At 41.3% G+C, this 19,604-nt stretch overlaps 1 protein-coding gene across 4 annotated transcripts in view; it reads left to right on the forward strand.

Moving 5' to 3' along the window:
* Window positions 1-19,604, forward strand: part of LOC121278951 (protein Jade-1-like) — a 123,359-nt gene that overhangs the window by 17,377 nt on the left and 86,378 nt on the right. For 2 of the 4 annotated variants that reach the window (XM_041189559.1, XM_041189587.1), the window contains exon 2: window positions 6,847-7,047. The exons of 1 other annotated variant lie outside the window; for it this stretch is intronic. The gene's annotated coding sequence lies outside the window, so the exon portion shown is untranslated. Of the gene's footprint in view, window positions 1-4,143; window positions 4,229-6,846; window positions 7,048-19,604 lie in introns of those variants that run through there. One more of the 4 variants, XM_041189577.1, reaches the window with a different exon arrangement.

Genomic DNA, 19,604 nt, shown 5'->3' on the forward strand with positions numbered 1-19,604 from the left:
TCCTGCTGTTCATTAATGAGCAATAGTGAAACTAAATCTACGTTCCGATGTGCAGCCAAATGTCCTCGTGTTTCATTCCAGCTATATAATGAAATTTGCCCAATTTTTTTTTAACCAATGCAAGACCAGGAATAATTTGATTATTGAAAGTGTTTTGTGCATGCTGGTGTCCAGGTCTCATAGTTGAAGATTGTTGACTGCCTTGTCAATTAAGTACAAATCTGTTGCATTCTGTTGGGGGAGCAAAAAAGTCTTTCCTAATACTGGTCGAGTAAAGAATAACTGAAGCTTGGGAGTGATTGAGAGTCAGTAGTCAAATGGAGATGGCTAGAGAGGGGGGTTGCTCTGACTGCTTCATAATCATAATCAGAGTAGCAAAGTTCAAGTAGTTTATAATGTTTATTTGAACCCTAGAGATAAGATAGCAACCATGTAGTCACTTCCAGATATCCCTTTTTACTTGTGTGTCTGTGGCATCTGTTTGTGTTTATTGCACTTTTTGTGAGTTCCGTGTGATTTTGTTGTGATGGGACTCTGACACCATAGATGGTTGATTAGTTTATTGACATGATCTGAGACATTATGAGCCCAATGTATGCCTCTGTAATTTAATTGTCAAATTAAATCATTGTTTGTGGTTCTTCTCTGGGTGTTAGTGACAGGAAGAATCAGTCTCATGATGGGTGAGTTAGGGAGGGCAACAGTTCACCTGAAACAATCTAAGTAGGTCCCAAGATTCATTTAAGTGATCATTTAAAATAAAATCTGTTACTGTTAGAGTATGTATGCATGTCTGAGCTGTTGTTCCTTTCCATACGAACCATATCTAGTCTACTGCAACTCCCCGTGCCTTTATCATTCCTTTTGAAGCCATTAGCCAATTCTCTTTTAAAATAATTTGCAGACTGCCTCATAGGATGTGGAGTATTTCACATTCTAATCACCCTCTGTGCTAATATTTCTTCTAACCTCTCCTTTAATTCTTTTTATGATTATCTTAAGTTTATGCCCTCATCAACTAAAGAGACCATCTAACTCTATTATCTTTTTACAACCTTTCAAAATCTAGACAACTTTGCAAGTTTCTTTTTATCATGCATTCCTGGTAACATCCTAGTGCATCTATTCTGCACCTTTTCTACAGCTTTTAGATCTTTCCTATAATTTTGTTTTGTAATGTACTTCTGAAAATTTAAGCAAAAAGCTTAAACAAATGCCATCTTTGCTGCATCTTTTTTAAAAAAAAATCATTCTTCAGAGGTGAGCGTCACTGACGAGGCTAACGTTTGTTGCCCATCCCTAATTGCCCTTGAACTGAGTGGCTTGCTTGGCCATTTCAGAGGGTAGCTAAGAAACAACCACATCGCTATAGGTCTGGAGTCATGTGTAGGGACCAGGTAACGACAGTAGGTTTCATCCCCTGAAGGGCATTAGTGAACATTAGTTTTTACAACAATCTGGTAGTTTCATGGTCACCATTACTGAGACTACCTTTTTAATCCAGATTTATTTATTATTTGAAGTTAAGTACCCCAGCTGCCATGGTAGGATTTGAACTTGTGTCCCCAGAGCATTAGTCCAGGCCCTTGGATTTACTCATCCAGTAACATTACCACTATGTTACCGTCCCACTACTCTTTCTACTTGCTTGAGGATGGAGTGAGGCAGTTGTTGTTTGTGGATGGGGTGCCGATCAAGCGGGCTGCTTTGTCTTGGACGATGTCAAGCTTCTTGAGTGTTGTTGGAGCTGTATTCATCCAGGCAAGTGGAGAGTATTCCATTACGCTCCTGACTTTTGCCTTCTGACTTGTTAAAATGCTCAGGTGGAGATTTTCCAAATGGCACTAACCAAATGTTAAAAGTTACTAAATGTTGCAAGTCACTTCTGTATGCATCCTGTAAAAATAGTGCTTGCTTGCCCAAAGTGTGCATTTCACAATGCCTGCCTCATTGACTGAGAACAAGTCACTCTGAGATCTTGTACCAACAAAGTGAGGTTACATGGCTGGCACATACATACTTGTGTGAAATCACCCAAGAGTAGAGTGATAGTTTGACTTTGAAGTTGATTTTCTAATTCCTTGCCTGCCATGTCATCTCAGCTCAGGATAGGTGGCTGTTCTTGTCAGTTCATTGCTGTGGTTCCAATCTGCTGAAATGACTGTATATGAAAAATGACATAGTTGCACCTTCTTGCGCTGAAGGATTTGGTTGAGAATTATACTGGAGCTAGGCAATCTCTAAAAATAGCTGGATCTGTTGTTGCTGTTCCTGGAGTGTGAGCATTTTCAAACCCTGGAATGAAAATACACCAGAAAGTATTTCAGAATGTGAGAGAGTAGGTAGAGTGAAGAAAACCACATGAGCAGCCTCAACAATTTAAATATGCCTCGCAGCAAGGAGAGAGATGAACACCGCGGGAGGAAAAATGACGCAAGAAGGGGTGGGAGGGGTAAATTAATTTGTATATAGCTTAAACTGGACACTCTTTTAAAAACTAAAAGATAAGATACGTTCATCAAAGGCATGAAATATAATTAATAAAATAAGGTTAGACAGCGATGGGAGTACAGGTGGTACCACTGCAATTGCAGCATGTGGGAGTTTGTGGAGAGTATCACAATTCATAGACCACCATCTCTGCCGTAAGTGTCTGCATCTCAAGTACCTTCAGCTCAAGAGTTGTTGAGCTGGAGTCCAAAGTGCAGACATTGTGGTGCGTCAGGGAGGGGAGAATTCCCTGGATATTTGGATCCAGGGAGCAGTCACACCCTTAGGTTAGGAAGTTGTACAAGTGTGGTGAGTGACCAGGGACAGGAGGGTGTGATAACAAGTCAGGCTGGCTAGGAAATCCCTGTTACAGTGCTGGTGAAGCCTCAGCCTTTGCCCTCATCCAGTAGATTACAGGATCTAGCTGCCTGTCTGTATTTGAGCAAAGTCTGCACAGTAGATGAGAAAACTGTCCATACTACCATGTGACAGGAGGTCATTCAATTGAAAGGAGCACAATGGAATGTGGTAGTAATAGGGACAGTATAGACCAGGGTGACGATGGAATAGATCCTGTTCTCTGTATTGGGTGACTGGGGTTCGTTCCAAAGGTGATGTTGCCTGCCCAGTGCCAGGGATAAGGACATCTTCTCACAGCTGAAGAAGATCTTGAAGTGGGAACGGGAGGATTCAGTTGTTACAGTACAAGTAGGATCCAATGACATAGCTAGAATTAGGAATGTGGTTCTGCTGAGAGAGCTTGAGGAGGTGGGATCAAAATTAAAATGCAGAACCTCACAGGTAATATTTACCAGAACCTCATGCAATTGATATAGGGGCAAATTGATCTGAAAATTAACCTCAACAGGTCTGACAGCATCTGTGGAGAGAAAGACAGAGTTAATGTTTCAAGTCCGTAGGACTCTTCATCAGAACAGACTCGAAACGTTAAGTCTGTCTTTCTCTCCACAGATGCTGTCAGACCTGCTGAGTTTTTCTAGCAATTTTTGTTTTTGTTTCAGATTTCCAACATCCACAGTATTTTGCTTTTATATTATATTAATTTGAAGGTTAACTCGTTGACTGAAAGATTGGTGTGGGAGGCAGGAGTTTTGGTCCATGGGGCTCAAGGTTCCAGTACTGTGGAACAAGGGAGCTGTATCTTTGAGATGGGCTCCAGTTAAGTTGGGCTGGGATCAGTGCCCTGGCAAAGAAAATAACAAGGGTGCTACATAGGGTTGTAAACTAATGAAAGGGGTGGGGTGGCTTGATTCAGGAAAGATTAAATTCAAAAGCAAAAGCGAGATGTTGAAGCTTTGGAGCGGCGTAATGATTAAGGTGAAATTAAGCAGAGTTGGTCAGAAAGTGATAGAGAGCTTAACAAAGGTACTAGGACATTAGTGACTAGGGTGTTATCAGGGAAAATAGAAAAAGAAACTAAGGGCATTATATTTGAATGCGTGAAGCATACTCAACAAAATAGGTTAATTAATAGCAGAGATAGAAATTATTGGGTTTGATCTGTTAACCATTACAGAGACATTGGTTACAGAGAGACCAAAGTTGGTAATTCCCTCATACTTGACTTTTAGAGGAGATAGGCAAAATGGAAAAGGAGGACGGATTGCCCTGAAAGAGTGGGATGAAGACCGTGAGGAGAATGGACATCAGTTCGGAAACTCGAGATGTAGAACCAGTTTGGGTGGAGCTAAGAAACAACAAGAGGCAGCAAACGCTGGTGGGTGTAGTTTATTGGCCTCCTAACAATAGTCATGGCGTTAGGCACTGTATAAATCAGGAACTTAGAAGCATGTAACAAGTGTAATACAGTAAATTGGGAAACTAGATCAAAAGATAAGACAGTAAATGGGCACTGGCATACATTTAAAGAATTAATTCATAATTTTCAACAATTATACATTCCCTTAAGTCCATGGAACAAGTGGTCCAACTGTGGCTAACATGAGTAGTTAGAGGTTTAAAATGTTGCCAAAAAGAATAGTAAGACAGAGGATTGGGAGGACATTAAAATTAAGCAGAGGATGACCAAGAAATTGATCAAGGAAGAGAAAATAAGATATGAGAGTAAACCAGCTAGAGGCTAAAAACAGATTGCAAAAGCTTGTAAAGCTGTGCAAAAAGAGGTTAGTGAGAGTAACTGTGGGATCCGTGGAGGAAGAGAAATTCTAATGGGGAATAAGGACAGAGACATTAAATGAATGCTTTGTACCCGTTTTCATGGCAGACGACACACAAAAATTCCAGAATTAGTGGTGAGACAAGGTTCTGATGAAAATAAGGAACTTAAGGATATTAATAAAGAAATAGAACTGGAGAAATTAATTGTTCTAAATGTTGATAAATTCCTTGCATCTGATGCCCTACATCCTAGGGTTTTAAAAGGGTGGCAACAGCAATAGTCAATGCATTGGCATTGATCTTTCAGAATACCCTAGATTCTGGAACTGTCCCAATGAATTGCAAGGTAGCAGATGCAACCCCACTATTCGAGAAAGGAGGGAGAGAGAAAACAGCAATCTATAGGTCAGTAGAAATGAAAATGATAAGCTCGGGTATTAGAGTAATGATAATGGGATGTTTCGAAAATCATGATAAGGCCGAGTCAGCACAGATTTATGAAAGGGAAATAGTGTTTGACAAATCTTTTCGAGTTTTTTAACCTTGTAACTAATAAGGTGGACAAGGCAGAACCAGTAGATGTAGAGTATTTGGGTTCTCACAAAATTAGGGCTCATGGGACTGGAGCTAATATATTAGCACAGATTGAGGATTGATTAATGGACAGAAAGCAAAGATTAGGAATAAATGGACCATTTTTGGGTTGGCAGGCTGTATCTAGTGGGGTACTGCAAGGATCAGTGCTTGGGCCTCAGCTATTCACAATCAATATCAATGACAAAGGTGAGATTGAGTGTAATCTTGCAATTTTGCTGAATATATAAATTTAGTGGGAAAGTAAGCTGTGTGAAAGATGCAAAGAGGCTGCAAAAAAGGATTTAGACAGATTAAGTGAGTGAACAAGAATGTGGCAGATAGAATATGTTGGAGACATTTGAAGTTATTAACTTTGGTAGAAAAAGTGGAAAACAATACTTTTTAAATGGAAAGAGACTGAAATGTTGGCCTTCAGGGGGTTTGGATGTCATCATACCCGAACTGCAAAGTTAACATGCAGTTACAGCAAGCAATCAGCAAAACAAATGAGATGTTAGACTTTATTTCAAAGGAGTATAAGAGTAAAGGATAGGGCCTTAGTGAGATTATAGTTGGAGTATTCTGTCCAGTTTTGGTCTCCTTACCTAATGAAATGTTTACCCCTCTTAGAGGGGATGGTGCAATGACGGTTCACTAGACTGATTTCTGGGATGAAGACATGAAGAGGAATTGAATAGACTACATCTATATTCATTGGAGTTTAGAAGATTGAGTAATGATCTCATTGAAATGTAAAAAATTCTTAATGGACTTGGCAGGGTAGAGTATGGGAGAATGTTTCCACTGGCTGGTGAATCTGGAGATGGGGGTCACAGACTCAAAAGAGGGTTCAGCCACTTGGGACTAAGATGAGGAGAAATGTCTTCACTCAAAGGGTTGTTAACTTTTGGAATTGTCTACCCTAGAGAACTGTGGATGCTCAGTTGTTGAGTATATTTAAGATAGATCTTTGGAGAGTAAGGAAATCAATGAGTATTGGGATAGTGTGGGATGGTACAGCTGAAGTAGGAGATCAGCCATGTTCTTATTGAATGGCAGAGCAGGTTTGAGGGGCCGAATTACCTACCCCGGTTCCTAATTCTTATTTCTTAATGTACCATGCACTGTGCTTTGTGTCACCTTAGATTTATTTTTAAATCGTAGTCTTTAATAAAACAGCAAAAGGCTTCCTAGTTCAACAATACAAAATTCACTAAACCAGAAGTGACAATTGGTAAAGAATACAATGTCTGGCAGACCTTCAGTGGATTCTGAATTTTCTTTTCGCTCAAGAAGGAGGCAGTTGATTATTACATTGGAAATTTCAATAATATAAACATGACAAAGACCTGACTGGTGCTAGCTAACCTTTTCATGGCAGTCTTTCAACCCCATTGTCTTCACGTACTGTAAATCTGTAGCCAAGTTGGTGAAAAATTGCTTTCCAAACTTAGCATTATGTCCTTGACTGAAGGATCAAAGGCAGCTAATCAATTTTTAAAAATAGTGCAGCTACAGAAACATTGGCATCTACATGGATGACTGAACTGCTAACTAGAAAGTTGTGGTGATGGGAAAACTCTTTGTGTGCCGTGAAATTGAGGTTGACGTGAAATTCTCTTTTTGCATGTTGCATTGCAGAATCACTTCTACTGCAATACATTGGGACCGCTGGCATTTGGAATTTACTTCAGTTACATTGTGGGGGTAGGTCCAGAGCACTGGAGCAGCACTGGACCAACCGCAGATGGACACGATTTGCCAACAGAGAGCAATTGCTCCTGCACAACAACATTGAGGCATTTGAGTGCACGTCTCCGTGCCAGTGGATTATTCATACAGGTCAGTCATTTAAAAACAACATTGCTGCTGTGTGGACACATAGCATAGTCCACTTGTAGCCAGAAAACAATTTACAGTTGTATAATTTCTTTACTACATCAGAATGCCCTGAGGGTTTTGTAAATATTCTGGAGACAGTACAAACATTACAGGAGACGACCGAAGAAGTGACGATTGAGAAGTTTTGAGTAGCTCTATGAAGGTAGGCAGAAATGTAGCATGGCAGAGAGATTTATGGAGAGAACTCCAGCGGTAGGGGGCAATATAGCTGACGGGCCTGCTGTCTATAATGGACAGTGGGGTGGGGACTGGAAAATACGAGTTGGGGCCATAGGACAGGAGAAAGTTGCAGTAGTGGAGTGTAACAAGACTATGAAGGGATTTATATACATCATTGAATTGGAGATATATGAGCCAATAGAAATCAGCAAGGCTAGCAATGATAGGTGAGATTTATTACAAGGTGAGGTGTATTGGAGTTTGTACAGAATGAAGCTTGTGGAGTGTTTTGGAGAAGTTGAAGGTGTAGAAGAGTGTTTCAATGGCAGTGGACTGATGAAGGCTGTTGGTATGACTGAGGTGCAAGTAGATGATCTTAATGAGCAGTAGGGTGGGAATTCCAAGACTTTGCACAGAATCAAAACAGATGCTGGAATTCCTTGCAGGGTTCAGCTGAATGAGTGGCCAGTAAAGGAAATGGAATCAATGGTGCAAAGTCCCTGGATAGATCGGAACAAAATGGTTTTGGCTATTGCAGTGCTGGAGAAAGCTCTGATTTATTCACAACTCAGTGTTGCATGGGTAGTGAAATTGTACATCAACATTTGTGGAATTGAAGATGGTGGCATAAAGCCGAAGCTGGAGTTGGCAGTGCTCATATGGAATCTAGCGGACCATATGGCATGGAGGGACCATGCAGCTGAACACCAAGGATGGAACCTTTTGAGGTGCAGCAGAAACGACCAAAAGGGCATGGAAGGAGAAGCAATTGCAACAGACCTGCCACCTGTTTTGAGGTAGAAAGGAATAAATGGTTCTCTGAAGGTTGTGAGTAGAATGGTGAAGGAGGATGGAATAAACAACTGGATTGTGAGGTCAAGGTGGACAGAGATGGTTAGCATACTCATTGTGGTGGACAGCCATGGTTGGCACCATCAAACAACGTCAGTTATGCTAGCTAGCTGAAACAATGGGCTTAGCTCTGGTGGCCAAGGCTGCATTGAACATGTCAGCTCTATACCTTTTGTGGGCAGTTTTGCTTCCTTTTCCTTATCAAATATTGCAGTCTCTTACACCACTATTGAATTCTCTTTGGCTCGTGTTTGGAGAATATTACACAGCTATTCAGTATTACTGACCGGAGAGCAGTGCAAATATACATAAGGATAGCTGGCATGGGCATAATGGGCGGGCTGGCCCCCTTCTGTGCCATAATAATGACTTTTGCTGAAAAAAAGAGACTTGTTACCAAAGCTTTTTGTTTTGCACTCATCAGATTAACTTGCAAGAATTTTCCAACAGTAACGGGGGAACAAGAAGTTATACTGCATGGGAAGAGAGTGCCAGGGAATGATTGTTCAGGAGTGATTGCACTAAGAATTACACTGAAAACCAATGTAAGATTGTCAGTCGGGCTTGCAGTGTGGCTTACTTACGCATGCTAGAAACCACATATATTCACACACAGGTCCCTGTCCTTTGCAGACAAAAGAAACGTCCACACATTGCACTTTTTTTCAACTAAACAAAAGCTTGGGGAACAGCCATTCCCTGGTTCATTCGCCAGGACAATGCCTTGACCAATCAGAGTTGACTTGCTCAGTTTGAATTTGAACAAAGCTGGGTAGTCAACTGTTCCATGCTGCATTCTCCGTGGCAACGCCCCCACCAATCAGAATCCACTTGCCAACCAATCAGCATTCTTCACATGCAGTATAAATTGTTGTGCACCGGTTTCTGTTGGCAAATTCTTGCAAGCTATCCTGAAGAAAAGGTGAAAATAGCATGTCTCTCTTTTCAGCAATACTCAAGTTCTGTACTATCAAATGAATAATGACTCCACAGTAGAATCTGATGTTGGGAAGTATGCTATGAGGATGAATGTACTTTAGGAGCTCTTGAGATCTGACCTGTGAGAGTGGTTGTTTATTTGGTCAGTTGAACATGAACAATGTGTCACAAGCCATAAGTATGCTCCCTGCTATCACATTTCTTAAACTATATGCAGTTTATATTTTTAAGCCCTGCTACTGAAGCTTAGATTTGCTGCTATCACTGCCAATTCACTTTTGTTATATTCAGACTATTCTATGTAGCTGTGTTGTGTAATTGGAAAGGGGGAAATTTTAAAAGACTATGAAACCAAATAAAATGATGTAGTCCACTGATGGATACTGTAATTTCCCTCTTTTTGATTTAGAGTGGTATGCTACTGTATACAACAGCCCATTTGTTTTGTGGAACTGCTTTCGATGTGCAGTTTTCCCGTGTTTCGGATTCCTGTTGGTTAATCCTAGGATTGTTTCAGTGCACCAGCAGGAATGTCAGAACAATTGCGCATGTGGAAGATCTGCATGTGTGAAGTTGCAAAGTAGTATTTCTGACTGTAGGCTTTCCCTTACGTCAGGAATACCTACTTCTGGACAGTAATGTGAAAATTGCTTTGCCGGTTTACGGGAGTTGATTGGCCTCAGGAGGAAGGAACTGGAGCACCCTGTGACTTGCTACCCGTCTGAAAATGTGTTTACAGTCTAGTTTATTTTATAGAATTACCTGCAACAGCAGGGCTGCAATAAAATGGTTTAAGCAGGCAGTGTGTGGTTTGGCCATCTAAAATACGCATTTAGGCCTGTGAGGAGGAGTGTTAAATGCACATGACTCTTCAAAAAAAAAACTATTTATGTATTGCTCATTTGTGTCCTTTTCTTTAACCTCTTTGGCGATGCTTCATTTCTCTTCCTGTCTTATTTGTTTTCTTTGCTGTTATCCTTCATGCGTAATAGCCCATTGGAAACGTAATTACCCTCATGCAAGCTCAGCATGTTTCTAAGTAAGTGTCAAGTCTTTTTTTAACTCCTCCAGCGCATTGTGTTTACAGAGAATCTCCCAATGAGGTGCAAAGATCTGACTGCTGTGTCACTTCATTTTGAAGCTGGATTTTCTTGGACTGAATTCCATTTAAAAAAAACTCACTTGTTTAATCATGACTCAGAGGGTGTTAGCTGTTGTTTAATTGTGGACATTCTATAGCTGAAAGTAGCTGATGTGTATGTGTTGTAATTATGTGACCACAACTCTAATATAATTTATGAAGGGCATTTTCTTATCAGGACAAAGGGAGTCAGCTTTCACAGTAGTATCACAGGGATCACTCCAAATGTGACTTTGGGGACACAGACCCGGATTTTACTCCTGGGTCTGGTGTGCAGGGAGGGGAGAATTCCCAGCGCTGTAAGCCCAACCTATAAAAATGGCTGAATGCTGGCCGGATTTTTGTCCCAGGGCAGACTGGATTAGAAGTCGGGCCTGCCGCCAGATTGTGGAGGCAGGTTGGGCGGAAGGCCTGCCTCTGTGCTCTTCTTAAAAAAAATCAAAGCAAAAAACAGCTCTCAGCCAGCCGACACTCCCCATGCCCCATTCATGTCAGCCTATGCCACCTCTTGCCCCTTGTACCCACCCAATGGCCTCCATTCCCCTGTGCCCCTCTATCCACCCTCCATTGCCCCTCATACCCCCCTAGCCTCCCCCCAACATCCCCATGGCTCTTTATAACCCCTATGCCAACTTAGTGCCAACCCATGCCCCCCCACCCTGTGCCCTTACCCTCTCCATGCCAACTCACCTAGTATCCTTTGACAGTTCTTGGACAGTTCATTGACAGGTTGACAGTTCCAATGAGTTTATGCACTTTTTATGCACAATCGTGTTTACTCCTGACAATCTCGAAGGGCGCATTACCTCTCCCAAAAGTCACCTAACCTCCCCCCAAAAGTGTCCTGGGACCCTATCGAAAGGGGTACGTTACCTCTCCAAAGGGGTGCCCTTGCTATCTCAAACAAATCCACCAAGTTCAGACCTCCTCTTATCTGGTCTAATCTGCACACTTCGGGTTTTACGCTCATGGTCGGCCAAAATCTCACTTCAGCAGAGGCAGCTGGTGATTTAAATGCCCAGCTGTCTCTGTAGACCACGTGAGCGCAAACCCCGGCCCAACTCCAGTCCTGCGACTGTGAAAATAGGAAATGTCATGTTTGGGGGGGGGGGTGCGGTGAGACTTAGAATTTTCGGCTGTCTCCAGGATTTTCGCCCATTGTAGTGAAAATCTGGGCCATAGGTTACAAAAGCCAGGAAGTTATGGTGAACCCTTTATAAAACACTGATTCAGCCTCTAATGGAGCATGATTCCCAATTCTGGGCACTTTAGGAAGGATGCGAAGGCATTGGCGAGGGAACAGGAAAGACTGGGGATGAGGGACTTCAGTTCTGTGGATAGATTGGCGAAGCTCGGGTGGCTTGCCTTCATAAAGAGATGGTTGAGAGGAGGTTTGATAAAGGTGTTCAAAATCACGAGAGGACTGAGTGGGTAGGGAGAGACTGTTCTCATTGGAGGAAGGATTGAGAACCAGAGGGCACTGATTTATGGTGATTGGAAAACTTCTCTGCGCATTGAGTGGTTGAGGATCTGGAAAGTACTGCTTGAGAATGTGGTGAAGGCAGATTTGATTGTGGTTTTCAAAAGGGAATTGGATAATGACCTGAAAAGATAAGCATCTTCAGGGCTACGAGAATAAAGCTGGGGAGTGGCACTGGCCGAGTTGCTTCTAAAGAGGGACAGCACGGACAGACAGGCCGAATGGCGCCTCTCTGTGCTGTAACCATTCTATGATTCTTTTGTTTCCATGGGAAATTTAATTACTTAAAATCAGTGCACATTTCAAATACATTTTCTAGTCTATAGGGAGCAACCAAAGATGTTGAGGGCATCAGCAAGTTAGGATCTAGAAAATGCTATTTGGCCCATAAAAGTGCAGTTTTTTTGTGACCCTTGGAAATCTTGTTATTAAGTTATTCAAGTATTTGAAATTCTGCCATTAGGTGCTGTTTGTAGGTTTGTCCTATCTGCATATTGTAGATTTTTATTTTTGGGCTTGTAAATTGGGGGATCAGTTGCTCTATGCAGAAGAATACATGAATACAAAATATTTTCCAATGAACCTGCAGTAGCGACCTCTTCCACGAACTAAACCTGGGTTTAGAATTCTTTACATGTTATGTACCCTGCCAGGGACCATGAGGATTGAGTTATAAATCAGTTAACCTAATTTTAAGATTCGGTTAACTTTAGTAAAATCAGTGGAGGTTTCTTGTTTATAGTATCCGATGCACTAAATAGGAATGAGCAACAAATGCTTGTGTTGCCAACAGCCATGAACGGATAAAAAAAATTACTCCTTCCCAGAAAGTTTCAGAAACACACTGACGGACAGGCAGAAGCGCACACACATACTCTTGCTGTTTTCTTCATCAGTGGTACGTTACACTTTCAATAGATACATCAGTATGTCCAGAATCAACTTATTTCGTTGGTGTTAGCAGTTTGTGTTTCAGTTCCTTCAATTTTGGGTTTGTGAAGAATTTAAACATTTCAGTAAAACTAAGCGGATCCTAGGGTAGTTAATAGACCTGATCATTGTCACCCTGAAATATCTCAGCTCCAATGAGGTACAAGTGTTTTCACAACCAAGTAGTTTCATTTGTTCCAACAAGTAGCTGCTGGTGTTGAGAGGGTTATTGGGGTTGCACTTCATATTATAGAGCTGAACTTTATCTAAATCTAGTGGTTGCCCACTGATGATTAACCGTCAACACAATTTTATTTCAAAGGAATCTATTTATCTGCTACTTAAAAAGAAACAAAGGCTGGGATTTTACGGGCCCTCCCGCTGGTGGGATTTTCCAATTCCGCTGAAGTCAGTGGACTTTTGAATGGCTTGTCGCATGCGACGGGGCTGTAAAATTCCGACCAAATTTTAATTTCCCTAAGGGAGACATTAAGCATGACGAACCTGAAGTAGTACTAACTTTGCTGCACTATCAATGAAATATTGAAATTTATTTAATCCTTTTCTACGGAAGGAAGGTAGAATCGAGAGCATTGTTCTTCATCCATATTTTAAATAACGAGGCACCCACCCTGTCACTTGAACTGCCCTTTTCTGGATTGGCTCCAATTTCTGGAGGGACTATTTTTAGACTGTGAGTAACTTTAATGCCATGCATTGCAGGCATTAAGCCTGTTCTGCGCGCTATTAATACCTGTTCACATATTGTGGTGGAAGTTCAATTCTTTGGTATATGCTTAAGAGCAGCAGACTGAAATGCTGATTGAATTGCTATGAAATGCCCAGTTATGATTTCCACAATGATTGTACAGTAGGCTGATGGTGCCTAAGCTTTCTCAATATACATGAGGTAGCAATATGAAACTGGTATATGTGTGGAACCTATCCCAAAGAAGTTGTTAACATCTTTAGGAGGTAAAGGAGAGGAAGGAAATGGGGAAAATTGGCTGGAAAAGAAGTTTAAAAGAAATTTTAATAAACAGCAATCAAGCAAAATTATTTATATAAATCTGGAATTAAAAAGCCGGGTTCAATAATCGTGATCATGAAACAACAAGTTTGTGGTTAAAAACCCATCTGGTTCACCAATGTCTTTTAGGGAAGGAAACCTGCCATCCTTACCTGGTCTGGCCTACATGTGACTCCAGACCCACAGCAGGCAGAGCAAGTCACTCGATTGTATTCAGGAAGGCAGCTCAGCACTGTCTTCTCAAGGGGCAATAAGAATGGGCAATAAAAGCTGGACCTTGCCAGTGACACCCACGTCCAGTGAATGAATTTAAAAATAAACATATTGCAGGATCGGTGTGAGTAACTACATTCATGCTACATAATCTTAGGATGATGTATTTCCCTGTCTTTTAAGCCATGGTTAGATTGAGTTCCACTCTAACCTAAAGGGACTTCATCTCATTAAAGTTTACAGTTAACTTCTTAGCATTGTGCAAATTTATAATTTTGAATAGGCATATTGGAAATGGGCAGGTTGCAACATGTATCTGGAGGAAATAGGCTTCTCCACTGCAGTTATCTGAATATCTGAATGAAACAGGACCTATGGGACAAGAATAGTCTCAGAATATGGAGTAGACCATTTAGGACTGAGATGAGGAGAAACATCTTCACTCAGAGGGTAGCAAACCTGTGAAATTCTCTACCACAGAAGGCTGTGGAGGCCAAGTCACTGAATATATTTAAGAACAAAATGGATAGATTTCGAGACTCCAAAGGCATCAAGGGCTATGGGGAAAGAGCAGGAGTATGGCGTTGAGATAGCGGATCAGTCTTTATCATACTGAATGGTGGAGCAGACTTGAAGGGCCAAATGACCTACTTCTGCTCCTATTATCTATTTCTATGTTACTTAGTGTTCAGGGCTGGAAAAAATTGTTGTAGGAGGAGAAAAGACAGCAGGGACACAAATGAGCAAAACCATTTATTGGCCAAGTAAATTGCGATTGTCTTTGTAAATCCAATAAGCTTATTGGTGTGGCTGCATTCCCTGCAATCTTTCATAGAATTTGTGAATACCAATAACAAAATATATTTAGAATTTGTGTATCTCTCCTTAATCTTTGGCATTTTGTTTATATTTACCAATTCAACAATATGTGCAACAAAAATATCATGAACAGAATTACCTGGAAAAACTCAGCAGGTCTGGCAGCATCGGCGGAGAAGAAAAGAGTTGACGTTTCGAGTCCTCATGACCCTGTCGAAGGGTCATGAGGACTCGAAACGTCAACTCTTTTCTTCTCCGCCGATGCTGCCAGACCTGCTGAGTTTTTCCAGGTAATTCTGTTTTTGTTATCGATTTCCAGCATCCGCAGTTTTTTGTTTTTATAAAAATATCATGATATTTTTTCAATAACAGTAGTGTTAGTGTATGACATTTTAACATTGTCGATGTGGTAAAGATATGTAACTTTGGCCACTTGAAGAGTCCTCCACAAGGTGGTATCGGAGTGGGGAATCTCAGTTGCAGGAGGACGAGGTACTGGGCACAAAACCCACAGAAATAAACTTTCAGGAGGTATGGTGGAGCTTTGACTGGCACTGTCCTGACTCTGCTAGAAGACACGAGAGTGATGACAATCAATCTGCTGCACCAGTTGTGCCCCATCACGCATTATCGGAAAGTTGCAATGTCAGGTTGTTTCTGGGAACTTCCAGCCCGCGCACTGCATACAGATATCAAAATTGTTCTGCGTTTCAACTCCCTGTATACATTGGCTCCACTTCGCCAAAGGGGATGGAACATAAACTATATCATCATTAGGTGGTTCAGCTGCATAATTGTTCCACAGAGACAGCTGTTCTTGCACGTGTCCTTTAAACATTTACAACCCGTAAATCCATGCAGAAGTCCATGGGGTGGCATTTTCGCTTTGGACGTGATCAGCAATTCCGCTGAAAATTCGGCCCAAGCTTGTGTCTCTTTTGAAAGACCGCCCCCCCCCCCCCCCCCCCCCCCCCACACACACACACACACACACACACACACACAACCCTGCCTACTCCCCACCACCCTTTTCTGTGTTTCTCCTGAGACTTAATTGGATTTTGCCAAATGCAGAATCTGCCATGAATGAGTGCACTGGAGCTGCATCTTAAAACATAGCTTTTTTTTTTCAAATTGCTTTTAAAAAAAAATTCCTTTAAGTATTTGAAGTTTGATCAAAATAGCTTAAAAAATGGGTTTCTCACAAAAAATAAACATTTCTGAAGACTGTCAGCCCTCTGGGTAATCTGGTTTTAAACTACTGAAATTCAATTTTAAACATAATGTTGTATTACCTGTAAATATCTGTAAATAACTAGGACCTAATGTGTTACGTGTAAGTGTTCCAGGGTGCCACAATTCATAGCTACCTGAGAGACTGAAGTGAAGCGTACATAACCACTTCAATCTGGTTCCTCTTTTGAAACAGGCAGCGTGACAAAATTAGACATAAAGGGTGTCTGATCTTTATAAAATTAAGTGATTATTAACAATTCCTGGGAACCAAAAGGCAACAAGAACTCATAGCACATATATAACAATTTTCTAGTTATTTTAGGCCATAATAGCCACTTTCTTGATAAATTAACACAAAAATTATATTCGGAAGCTTTTAAAACATAACTTGTGGCGGCATTCTTCCACCCAAAAGAACCATCTTATTTTTGAAGCATCCCTGAAGGCCTGCCAATGCTGATTGATTCCTCCGGGATGTGGCCGGTTTTGTATGTGTCCTCACTGCCAGGGTGACGTTTTCAAAAGGTTGCTGAAACTCACAACTCCCTGATCACTTGCATTGGTTGCGCTGATTCCAGCTGAATTGCAGAAACATTACCAAGCCATCAAGCGGGAATTCCAGATCCATGTGTGTCAACTTCTTAAAATGTCAGCCATCTGAGACCCTTAGTTTTTAAATAATCTCAGCATTCATTTCAACAATTTACAGAATTCCATCATATAGCCTTCAAGGATCACACACCTGTGTTCTATTTTAGACTGCACCATGTTCCTGTCTTCCCACTGTGAGCAGCACTACAATGGATGTATTCCATTTACATATTACATTCATGGGGAATTGATCTTGAGGCTGTAATCTCATATCTGTAAATTTGGTGGGTGGTTTTATTCTGTTCTTTTTAATGCCCTTCACGGACTCCTTTTGTTGCTAATTCATTGTAGTCTCCTTGTCATTGCTGCGACTTCCTTGAAAGATTGACAATTGTGTGCATCGTAATTGTAAATTTATGGAAACATAATCAGCTTATTACTTGAAATAATATGATCTATTTAATAATTGTCAGCTTCTCTCACTGGGTAACAAACTTGTTCCTAAATTGGGTTATTGGGGATTCAAGCACCACTGTAGATTTGGAACCTAAGCTGATCAGTGATCTTGTGAGGCACTGAAGAAGTGCTGCATTGTTAGGGTGCTGTATTCTGGATGAAAAATTGAACCAAAATATTGTCTCCCTGCTTGGGTAGATGTAAAAGATCCTGTGGCAGTATTCAAAGAATTATAGAGTCCTGGTGTCACGGTTGATCTTTTTCCCATCAGCAAACCACCAATCATCCAGTTGCTGTATGTGTGCGCACAAATTGGCTGATGCATTTGGCTATGTAATAACAACAACTATATATGCAATGATAAAAGCAAAATAATGCTGGAAATCTAGAACAAGAACAAAAATATCTGGAAAAACTCAGCAGGTCTGACAGCATCTGCGGAGAGGGATACAGTTGACTTTTCGAGTCCGTATGACCCTTCATCAGAACTAAGACATAGAAATGAGAACTATATATGCGAAGCAGTTCATTGGCTGGGAAATGCTTTGGGATGGCTAAATGTCCTATACATTTACTATTTATCACAGTATCGAACTCAGGATGGTGAAAGCTAAAAGTCTGTAACATATCGAAAGAGTTGATTGGCTGGCACCTTAAAACTGAAAGTGGAACTTGAAGCTTGAGCCATTTTATAGAGTTGACTGAAATTACTCGAGTGTGTCACATCCTTGAATACAGTGCTACTTCAAACTACTCCCCTCTGCCGCCGAGTTCTTTTTAAAGCTTTTACCAATTTCCTCATCTTTTCACCGTTTCCAAACTTTTCCTTTTGACTTTTGCTCCTGATACTAAGCATCTTCTTTTACTTCTGCCATTATGGCAGCTGCTTCCTGATGCTTCGCTTTGCATGTGATGAGCGCTAACCACGTTATGATTATAGATTAAGTTTATCTTGTTTAGTTTGTCCATCAGAGGAAAATACGCAGTCTTCTCATGTGACAGAGTATTTTTACTGACACACAATTCTGGCTTATTGGCTTAAAATGATCATGGTCTTTAAAACCCTGTTTATTTCTTTTCTATCATTATAGTTCTGTCAAGCTGGGATAAGCATAAAGAACAAATGCCCCTAAAATAGTCCTTTTTGCAGTTTTGTTTGTTCCCAGACTAGAAATAATCTAGCAAGGAAAATGTGGCAGTAAGTGCTCAGATTCAAGGCAGAATTTGATTGACTGTGAGGCTGGAAGGTTTAGGGTACTAGAGGGGTGAGTTTTGGTGGGCTGCATGACCTTTGACGTTTTCTTAAATTCCGGTATACTTGATCTTTTGGTTCAGCTTACTCTCGCTGAATGGTGGCAGTTGTTTGACAATTCATGTATTTTTCTGTTTCTTCTCCTGAGAGAGCATTTGGGCAACTTGCTCTGGTGTTTCATTCAAGCCTTGCCCTAGGAACGACCCAAGAACAGCCTGCATAATCTGCTATCCTTTTTCCTTCCTCCTTACCTGTTTGGGAAATATGTGGCCTTCACTTGCCACTTGTTACCTGCTACTGATCATCCCAGGCCTGAGTGTTGCCCAGGTCTTGCTGCGTAAGGACATGGACTTGATCGCACTGTCGACGGCACCTTCCATCACCTTGCTGATGATCAAGAGTAGGTTGATGGGGTGGTAATTGACCAGATTGGATTTGTCCTGCTTTTAGTGGACAGGACATAACCTGGGAAATTTTCTGCATTGCTGAGGAGATGCCAGTGTTGTGGCTGTACTGGAATAGCTTGGCTAGGGGCACGGCTAGTTCTGGAGCACAAGTCTTCAATACTATTGCTGGGATGTTGTTTGATCCCACAGCCTTTGGAGTATTCAGTGCCTTCAGCCATTTCTTGATGATATGTGGAGTGTGTCAAATCGGCTGAAGATTAGAACAAAAACAGAATTACCTGGAAAAACTCAGCAGTTCTGGCAGCATCAGCGGAGAAGAAAAGAGTTGACGTTTCGAGTCCTCATGACCCTTCTACAGAACTTGAGTGAATCCAAGAAAGCGATGAAATATACGGCTAAAGATTAGTATCTTTGATGCTGGGGCCTTCAGGAAGAGGCCGAGATAGATCATCCACTGGGCGTTGGCTATAAAGTGTTTTGAGACAAACAGTGGTCGTGAAAAGCACCATATAAATGCAAGTCTTTTTTTTAAAACCAACTTTCGCGCTGAACAGCCTAACCCAGCAAAATAGTTTCTATCATCATCTTCAAATTACAAGATACAAGAGTTGGTTTAGGGGCAAAATGGTGAAATACTTCAAAAACTGGATTAAGAAATGCCTGCAAGTTTGCTTTTGATGCTCAGTACAGTTAACTCCCACCATTTTCGCGACCCCCTTCTATCGCCAATTTGTTTGCCCGCGCAAAAGTATTTGTATATCTGATTGCGGTTTGCAGCCCCAAAGGTTCGCTCATCCACAATTTAGAATGTTAAACTTCTCACCTTTCTCACGTCTCTCCCACTTGGCACAGCTTTCTGTCTCTGCACATGTTTGCCGTTTGCGATTTCACTCTTTGCGAGATTTTGCGGGAACGGATCCCCTGCAAATGGCGGGACTTTACTGCATAAAGAATTACAAACATGGGAATGGGAATTAAGAACAGGTTTGAGC

This window comes from Carcharodon carcharias, chromosome 1 (genome assembly GCF_017639515.1).
Source record: "Carcharodon carcharias isolate sCarCar2 chromosome 1, sCarCar2.pri, whole genome shotgun sequence".
NCBI classification, from domain to species: domain Eukaryota; kingdom Metazoa; phylum Chordata; class Chondrichthyes; order Lamniformes; family Lamnidae; genus Carcharodon; species Carcharodon carcharias.